Source organism: Hippopotamus amphibius, chromosome 12, assembly GCF_030028045.1.
Source record: "Hippopotamus amphibius kiboko isolate mHipAmp2 chromosome 12, mHipAmp2.hap2, whole genome shotgun sequence".
Lineage (NCBI taxonomy): Eukaryota > Metazoa > Chordata > Mammalia > Artiodactyla > Hippopotamidae > Hippopotamus > Hippopotamus amphibius.
The window spans coordinates 81808770-81818916 of record NC_080197.1 but is presented as its reverse complement, the minus strand read 5'-3'; the positions used below and the strand labels follow the sequence as shown (position 1 = coordinate 81818916).

The following is a 10147-nucleotide window of genomic DNA, read 5'->3' as shown; positions in this document are numbered from 1 at the left end:
TCTGTTCCTGCTTCTACTCCTCCGTCCGTGGACATCACCCCTCCACCATTATTTTCAAGTTTTTCTTGATCCATTTATCACATCACTCCCTCTTCCTACTTTCAAGCCCAGAACGTGCATAATGATATCCGGATTCCGGCTGCCTCTTTGCTCACTAATAGGACATCCTCTTGGTGGCCACAAGTGATGTTGAAGGGCCAGGGGCTTGCCCTACTTCCCGTGGTTGGAGGGGGTGGGGACAATGGGTCTGGCCCTCTCTTCACACTTCAGATTTTGTCCACGTTGTTAAACTTCCCTCACTCTCCCCTCCCCTCCCCAGTATAGTGGAGGGCAGGGCCCTTATTGATCCTTGGTCTCACTGCAAACTTTCCCACCAGAGTCCAATCTGTGCAGAGTCTCCTCTCCTGCTCTCCTCAGGCCCCGACCACCAAGCCCCACGTCACTCCAGGCAAATCCGTGGCTTTTCTGCAAGGTACTACCACACAGAGCTACGCTGGCCAGGCATGGCAACTCGCCAAGTGTCCACGCACAAACACAGATTCACCTTCACTTCTCTTCCTGACAGGTGCCTGTCTCTGTCCAGTAGGGAGTGAGAACACTTTATTTTACTTTGTAGGAATTTGTTCTGCTGAGCACCTATTCCTATGTTTTCCTATTTATACGATGAGTTTCTAGAGGATGGGACACATGTCTTAATCATCTTTGCATTTGAGAGACTGTCAGACACAATGCTTTACCCATCGATATATACAGTGCTTAGTAAATTATGAGTTGAATTTTGCCTGTCTTATGATGTAAGATCCTAAAAATTGAGAATCATGATTAAGCTAACTGCCAAGTGCATGATGAATGCTCACTAAAGGAGGATGACTATTATTAATGATCTATTTATTTCTATTCCAGACTCCCATAGCATACGTTTGTTGTTTTATCACTTCCATTACATTGATCACTTTCCACTTTGGATTCTTGGTATGTGTACGTGCACATGTGCTTAAATATTCCTGCAAAACTGGAACACCTTGAAGGCAGGGGTTGTTATTCATCTTGGTGCCCTCCCTCCCCCTCGAAAGTAGCTAGTCAAGGGACTTCCCTGCTGGTGCAGCGGTTAAGACTCCGCACTCCCAATGCAGGGGGCCAGGGTTCCATCCCTGGTCAGGGAACTAGATCCCACATGCTGCAACTAAGACACGGTGCAGCCAACTAAATAAATAAACAAACAAATAAATAAAGTAGCTAGTCAAGTGTATCAAAGATGCTCAATAAACATTGCTGAATAAATTGACTTTTCCAGCTCTCTTTGTCAATCACCAGATGTGTTATGCACAGGTTCTTAACGTCTTGGGATAAAAACGATGACGACAACACTGGTGATTGTGATGGCATTCAGCAGCCTTCACTATGATGCTTCACTGAACCTCATCATCTGTCCCCTTTACAGGGTTAAGGGTTGGAAGGAGCCATGTCTACACCATAAATGCTGAATGTGGCCTCTTCTGGTTCCAGGGAGATAAAAAGAAGGGTAGCTGACATAGACTGAATTGTGTTCCCACCCCCCCACCAATTTATATGTTGAAGCATTAACCCTCAATGGGACTGTATTTGGAGATGGAGCCTTTAGAGAGGTAATCAAGATTAAATGAGGTCACTAATAAGAAAAAAAACATCAAATTGTACACTTTAAATATATGCAGTTTATTGTATATCAATTGTACCTCAATAAAAGCTCTTAAAGAAAAAAAAAAGATTAAATGAGGTCATAAGAGTGGTGCCCTGATCCAATAGGACTCACATCCTTATAAGAGGAAGACACACCAGGAATGTATGCACAGGGGGAGGCCAGGTGAGGACACAGCAAGAAGCTGGCCATCTATAGCCAGGAAGAAAGGCCTCACCAGAAACTGAGCCTGCTGGACCTTGATTTTGGACTCCCAGTCTCCAGAACCGTGAGATGATGTTTCTGTTGTTTAAGCCACCTGGTGTGTGGTATTTTGTTATGGCAGCCCAAACAGACTGTGATAGTGGCCTGAGAGTCCTAAGAGTAAAAAGCATCTACTTCTTTTTGGTTGTTAAGTCCTCTGTCTCACAATTATTTGATCTGTGGCAACCTGGATCCCACCTCCATCCAGTGCCTTTCTCCCTAAGTAGAGGTTTGGAAAGAAGGAGGACATGTGTCTTCAGCCCTCATGGTGGTTAATTTTATGTGTCAACTTGACGGGGCCACGGAACACCCAGACATTCGGTCACACGTTATTCTGGGTATGTCTGGGAAGGTGTTTCTGAATGAGATGAACATTTGAATCAGTAGACTGAGGAAAGCAGATTGTCCTCCCCAGTGTGGGTGGGCCTCATCCAATCAGTTGAAGACTTGAATTAAACAAAAGGGCTGAGTAAGAGGGACCAGCTGCCTGCCCGACCATTGAGCTGAGAACACTGGTCTTCTCCTGCCCTTGGACTGGAACTCACACCAGCAGCTCCCCTGGGTCAGCTTGCAGACTCCAGATCTTGGGCTCCATGATCATGTGAGCCAATTCCTTATTTTCTCTCTCTTTGTGTGTGTGTGTGTGTGTGTGTGTGTGTGTGTGTGTGTATCTCCATATATCCTATGGGTGCTCTCTCTCTGGAGAACCCTAACACAGTCCCCTTTTTTGCAGGTGGAAAAACTGAAGTCAAATCCAGGCTATTCACAGAGAAGAGCAGCATTGCTCTGTTAGCTTTAAATTTCCCTGCTCCCTGTAGAGATTTTTAAAACTCAACCTCGAAAATAGGTGATTTGGACCCAACTGGGATCCAAAGTTTCTTCAGTTCTTATAAAAAGAGTGAAATAAATTAGCTTTTGCAATGATTAAAAAAAAAAAATCTGGGCTACCTATGAGAAAGCAACCTCCCAGTATGATTTGGGCCTTGTAAAGACATTACTCCACATCCATCAGACTCTCAATACCATGTGTGTATTATTTCTTCTTGTGTAGATTTTGTGCTATGGGGTCATTAGGGATCATATTCTCCGATACAGTAATTACAGTGATGCCTAAAGAGTTGAGCCACACCCATCTGAGTAGGAGTTAAGATCATTCCTAGCAATCCCCCAGAAGAACAGTCTTTTTAAAAAAAAAATCTTTTATTTATTTATTTATTTGGTTGCGCTGGGTCTTAGTTGCAGCAGGCGGGCTCCTTAGTTGTGGCATGCATGTGGGATCTAGTTCCCTGACCGGGGATCGAACCCGGGCCCCCTGCATTGGGAGCTTAACCACTGGGCCACCAGGGAAGTCCCAAGAGTCGGTCCTCATGATATGTATACATTTCTTGCTTACACATTTCCTGACTTTGGGCACTCTGTGTGTCAAACACTGTGCTAAGTGCTTATCTCTTTTACTCCTCTCAACAAGCCTCTGAAATTAACATTTTTATTATCCCCATTTTACAGATGAAGAATCTGAAACTTAGAAGTGTTAACTCTCATTCCTGATCACACGCTGGTAAGAGAGAGAGCTGGGCTTTGCACTCAGGGAGTCAGACTCCAGGTTCACTCATCACCTCCAAACTGAACCTCGGTGTCCTCATACTCAGCGAAACTTTGAGACCAAATGTCTAGGTGCTTCAGGGTGTGGGTGTTAAAGATGGGGTTTATCTTGCAGAGGGAGACCGGAGCCTGGAGGAGGAAGACCTGGGACATCCCAGGCACCTGCTGAGGGAAGGCTTGAATTCCAGGAGGAAATTATAGTTTATAATCAGATTATCTAGATTTAGGTATTTGCCACAGATTTAACTCCGGTGATTGCCTACCTTCAGACCACTGGACTCCCCGCTTGTGCCTCAGGCACTGCAGGGCACTGGAAGGGCAGGGGGCATTGATGGCCACAGAATCAAGGGTACTGTGGTTCCCCTCTGAGGCCTGACGGTTGCGGCACCAAAATCAAGAGGCATAAATGTGCAGCCACACAGTCTAGCCAGCCCTTCTTCCAGGTGAGTGCCCTTCCAAAACCAACCATGGGGGGTCTGGGTGGCCTTGTTTTAAGCTGGGGACGGCAGCGTTTTCCTAACAGCTCTGATTCGTCCCCTGCTCGCCTCCTGCCAACCAGCTGATGTCAGAAGTGGGAGCTTTCAGAGCATTAACTCCATGGCATTGCCTTTAATCCCTGCCAAGCTCACCTCCCCAGGGTGGGGGCGGGGGGGGGTGCAGGGGCAGCCCTTTAGGCCATCACCCATCAGGCACAGAGAACTCAGCAGATGGACAAGGCAGCCATACAAGGCAAGGAGGCAGTGGGCATTTAGGGTTAGGGTTCAAGCATGGACCAGCCAAGTGCAGAAAACACTGAGCTTAGGGAACTGAGAAAAACTCGTCTCCTTCACAAACAGGGGCAAGCTGGTCAGAGGTCAGCAGAAGCCCCCGCCCTCGCCCTCACCTAGGGCTCTGTTACCTATCCAGGGACCACCTTCTTCAGCTGCCAGCCCTTTAAAAAGCACCAATGAGCTGCGTGGGATAAAGCGGCACAACAGGAAAGATACGTCGGTCAGGTCAGTATCTTCTCTGAGGCTGTGGTGCTCTGTATACAGTTGATTCTTCACGTATTGGGTATCTGCCTCCTGTCGGACGCTGAAACGATTGCTGGGTTCTCTATATGTTCTCCAGATCTCTCACATAATGCTGTGGGTATCGCAGACACCCAGCCTTTCTGGACCACACCCTGGCAGCATGTGAAAAGCTGAAAAATAGCTCTCACCATTGATGTCATGAATCCACTGCAGAAAACTACCCCAAGAAAATAACCCACAAGGAAAATAATAGTGCTGTTTCATGGCCTTTGTATATGCAGTCTGTTCAGAGCTGTTGTGTTTAGATTAGCAAAAAGTCGGAAAGAACTAGAATGGCCAGCACATCAGTAGGAAGGGTTATGTGGCTGCGAAAATGGAGAACTGAGACCCCAAAGATTCATCCACTTGGAACCTCGACCGTCACCTCATTTGCAGATGTAATTAAGATCTCAAGATGAGGACTTCCCTGGTGGTGCAATGGTTAAGAATTTGCCTGCCAAAGCAGGGGACATGGGTTGGATCCCTGGTCCGGGAAGACCCCACATGCAGCAGAGCAACCAAGCCCACATGCCACAACTACTGAAGCCCACTCACTCTAGGGCCCTAAAACAAGAGAAGTGCTCTAAAACAAGAGAAGCCTCTGCACTGAGAAGCCTGCGCACTGCAATGATGAGTAATGCCTGCTCGCCACAGCTAGCCACGTGCAGCAATGAAGACCCAACGCAGTCAAAAAAAAAAATCTCAAGGTGAGATCACCTGGATTAGGGTGTTTCCCAAATTCAGCGACATTAAAAGAGACAGAAAGGAGAAGACATAGAAACAGAGAAGGCGACCAGGTAAAGACAGAGGCAGAGATGAGAGAGATGTGGCCATGAGCCAGGGACTTCCCGGAGCCCCCAGAAGCTGGAAGATGCAGGAAGGATTCTCCCCAGGGCCTCTGGAGAGAGACTCCTTGACTGTGGACCCCAGCCTCCAGAGCTGTGAGAGAATAAGTTTCTGTTGTTTGAAGGCCCTTGTTTGTGGTAATTTGTTTCCGCAACCCCAGGAAACAGATACATATAGAAAGGAAGCAGTAACGTTGGAAACTGAATAGATGATGATATTAAATGAAAAATGCAGAACTGAAAGTACTAGATATATGTTTATGACAAACAATATGCACATGTATCAAAGCGAAGATAGAGATAATGTTGTTTTATGGGTTTTTCAGTAAGGTTGTTTGAATGAACACATTTCATGTCTTATAAATATAATGAGTAACGTGGCCTGTTCACAGACCTGAAAATAGAGTCTGGTCATCCCATGTGGCAGCAGAGCCAGGCTAGGACCCCAGCTATTTTTCACTCTGGTCAATTTGATATCGGAGTCTTGACCCCAGCTGTACCACCTCACAGATCCATCTTTAAAATCCAAGTGCCCGCCTGCACCTGTTTCCCTGTCATGCACTCTCGCTGCCTCTGAGAGTAACTGCTCAGGCCACACACCCCTGCACAGTGAGCTGGGCAGTGAGACTGCCGAACAGGTGCCAAAGCGCTGTCCTCCCACAACCACCACCACCACCACCACCTCTCTTCAGCCCTGACGCTCGCCTGTGTGCTCACCAGCTTTGCTGCTGCTATTTCTTCCTCCTTCCAATTTCCAAGATCAAATCCAAGTCCATCCAACAAGTCTTTACTACATGGCTTCTTACGTGCATGTACACATGGCCTCATTCTTGGTGTCACAGGGGATGTGAGAATGTCAACGCAGGAGCCAGCCTGCCAGGTTCAGATCCCAGCTCCATCACTTAATAGCTGTGGGACAACTGGAAAATTTTCTTACCCTCTGTACCCCTAATGCTAACCCACCTCATTGGCTTGTCATGAGATTGCATTGAGATAGGAGATAGATGGGCTTCAGGATAGGCATTTACAACTGGCTTCCTGTTTACATCTCATGAGGCGGAGAAGAAGATGAGCTCCAGGCTGGACATTCATTACCGGCCCCCTGTTTACATTTCCCGAGGCAAGAGACAAATGGGCTCCAGGACTACATATTTATGACTGGGCTCCTGTCTATATTTCAGTATCTGTACTTCAATATAAGAAAGAGCAACAGGAATAGGGTAAATAACCAGACGTTGGACACTTTTATGACAGCAACAGAAAGGGAATAAACCCTGTTAAGGGATCAAGAGGTCATACACTCCCCATCCTTGGGACAAGGGAGACATTACACATGCACAGAAAGGCTCCTTGGAGGTCAAAAAGGAGGGGGCACCACCCCATAATATGGCATGCTAAGCCTTTCCCAGAGGCCTCTGGGCTGAAATCTATCTTGGAAAAGAGTTACGCACGCATGATGGGGAGGGTCCTAGGACAGGTCAGGTGTGGAAAAAGAAACCAGATAATTGGCCAAAGGTAAACAAAGACCCGGAGGAAGTGCCCTGTATAAATGACTTAACCGCCTCTTTACTGCAGGTCCTCATTATGGGGGGCACGCCCACACTGTTTCTCTCTGGGTGTGCATCTCTGCCTTGCTTCTGTCTTAACTAAACAAACTGCTTCTCTGTGTGCTCTCCCACTCGTTGTTATGCTGCGTCTCTCATAATAAACGTTGTACCTGCTTTTACAGTTTAGTCTCCGTGAGAAATGCATTTTTCACTGGGGGCGAGAGCCAGGGAAAAATAGCTTCTAGCCTCTAGCCCTTGCTGGTCTGGTGGCTAGGACTCCTGGTTTTCATCCAGGCCAGCCAGGTTCAATTCCTGGGCAGGGAATTAAGATCTCGCTGCACACTACTGCTTACTGCTGCCTCGCCGAGATCACCATCAGCTAATAGATGCAAAAAGTTTTTAGCAGCTATTTTTAGTATTCAAAGACATGGCCCCTGCCCCCGCCCTCCCCGCCCCCACCGCCACCATAGTGACAGCCATCACAGGAGGAACCTGGCTGGGTAGTGAGTCACAATCTGACGGAAAGATGAAGCAGAGGAAGAGCTCGGGGCCTGAGGGGCTTGGGCGTGAAGCTGACCAGCAACAAGACAAAGGCCAAGAGTCTGGATGGGGAACTCCAGGAGGAGAGAAGCAAGTCTGTAGGGGGAGTGTGATTAGATGAGCCTGAGAGGTCACAGATGGAGGTGAAAGAGCAGAGGTGGAGACCAGAAAGAGCTGAGCTTCGGGCAGAGCCCTGAGGGTGTGCTCCCTCCAAGCACAAAGGCCAAGGGCAGAGGGAACCTAGCCAAAGAAACAGAAAGGGAGGAGCCAGAGCCTTAGGGGCAGCAAGGAGCCAAGGAAGGGACACTGTCACATCTGGAAAAGAAGCCTCTTTTTTTTTTTAATATTTATTTATTTTGGCTGCACACATGGGATCTTTTTTTTTTTTTTTTTTTTTGGCTCACGGGCTTAGTTGCTCCGTGCCATGTGGGATCTTCCTGGAGCAGGGATCAAACCCATGTCCTCTGCATTGGCAGGCGGATTCTCAACCACTGCACCACCTAGGAAGCCCAGAAAAGAAGCCTCTTACATGAAAGTATCAGTGCTTTTCTCTAGAACTTAATGTAGCTCTGAGGGTGAGGCTGCTGGTTACCTTCTAAGGACTATACAATTTGGTTTTCTGCCTAAGGTATCTCTCTGCATAAATAATGTTGACGCTGTTAAAGTGACTTTTCTCTGTGCTGACACGGTTCTGCAAAAATCCTTCTGTCTTTCAACCAAGTCTCCAAACATTAGCTGATGCTTGTCAGTCCCCATCTCGATGGCAGAAAAAGTGACGAGGGGATGTGAAAAGTTTCAAAGAGGAGCTGGGGAATAGTGTGACGTATGAGCTTAGGTCAGTATTAAAATTAGAAGTGGCGTCATATCCCAGTCCTACCTATTCAGGTCACCCAAAGGCGACAGTGGGCTGTGGTGGCCCCCACCCCTCTTCTACCTCAGCCCTTCTGCCTGCCTGCCCATCCACCTGCCGGCTGCAAGGCCCTTCTCCCCACCTCCAGCTCAGCCAGGTTGTCCTCTTCCTGCACACACCTGTCTGCAAACGGCCACTTTTTCACAGGGTTTCAAGTACGGGGGCTACCAGGAGGCTTGGATGTTTGAAATATAAAACCGAAAATCAACCCATATCACAGTGGTTACCTAGAAGCCACAGGATCATGAGTCCCACACTTGCTTTTCTACACATTTTATGTTTTTAATGTGATTTTTTTTTAGAGTTTATTTTACTTTTTATTTTATTTTATTTTGGCTGTGTTGGGTCTTTGTTGTGGTGTGCAGGCTTCTCCGTGTGGTGGCTTCTCTTGCTGCCGAGCACTGACTCTAGGCGCACAGGCTCAGTCGTTGTGGCTGGAGAGCTCTAGAGCACAGGCCTAGCAGTTGTGGGGCACAGGCTTAGTTGCTGTGTGGCACGTGGGATCTTCCCAGACCAGGGCTTGAACCCATGTCTCCTGCATTGGCAGGTGGATTCTTAACCACTGGGCACCAGGGAAGTCCTGTATACACATTTTAATAATGTGTATACTTTTTAAAATTTCTAAAATACATATGCACGGCTTTAAGATAAGAAAAAGATCTGCTGTTTTACCAAGAAGCCTAGAGGCTGGCAAAAAAATACCTGGAGACTACCTCATCCCTGGAGGGTTTCGTAGGCTGATAAAGGCCCCGTGTGCACTGCTTCTTCTGTTTGTATAATTTTTATTGGAGTACAGTTGATTTACAATATTGTGTTAGTTTCAAGTGTACAGCAAAGTCAATCAGTTATACATACACACATAACCACTCTTTTTTAGATTCTTTTCCCTTATAGGCCTTTACAGAGTACTGAGTAGGGTTCCCTGTGCTACACAGCAGGTGCTTATTAGTTATCTATTATAAAAAAAAAAGGAACGCTTCACAAATTCGCGTGTCATCCTTGCACAGGGGCCATGCCAATCTCCTCTGCATCCTTCCAGTTTTAGTATACGTGCTGCCAAAGCAAGCAGCGTATCCATTGCTTTAAACTCAGCTCCTTGCCAGTCCAAAGACTAAGGTTTCCAGAGGGAGAAGCATTTTTCTCGTAAACACTCCCTGTATTAAGTTCCAAAGAGGTGCTACCGCAGGGGGCAAGGGTTAAGCAGAGCAAAGTGAGAGAATTACAACAGGCCCCCAGGGGTGTAGAGCCAGAGGTCCATCTGCCCCCAGGACTTCTCTGTGCCAGGGGAGCAGAGGGGAGGCGTAGACAGACACCTTCTTAGCAGTTCATGTCAGGCCTCTCTCTGCCGTTTCCTCTGGCTGACTTAGTGGATGGCGGAGGCAGTGCCAGTCCGGATTTAGAAGTGGAGTGTCCGGAGTGTGAGGCCTGCTCTTAGCTCCCCGTGGCTGTGGCAGTTACCAGGCAGGCTGGACAGACTGCTGTGTTTGCCCGGGAGTGACGGCAGAGGTGTGACACCCCAGCCCACCCCCACCCCCGTTAATCTCAGACTTGGGCTTAGGAGAGGGTGGAAAGGCTTCCCTGTGTTAAGCGGAAAGGGTACGGGGTTTCCACCGGCAGCCCGACACACAATGGAACACAGAGCGGCTGGTGAGGATGAGGCGACATGCGCTCACACGGAACAAACAGCCAAGATTAAGTTTTAAAAAAGTGTGGCACGTGTGTGTCGCACG

General features: G+C 47.7%; 1 non-coding gene across 1 annotated transcript; it reads right to left on the bottom strand.

Annotated features, from left to right (window-relative positions):
• Nucleotides 1-9379: 9379 nt before the first annotated feature.
• Nucleotides 9380-9482, bottom strand: LOC130834275 (U6 spliceosomal RNA). The gene has a single exon (XR_009048657.1). It is a non-coding gene; the product is annotated as a U6 spliceosomal RNA (small nuclear RNA).
• Between the last annotated feature and the right edge of the window lie 665 nt (nucleotides 9483-10147).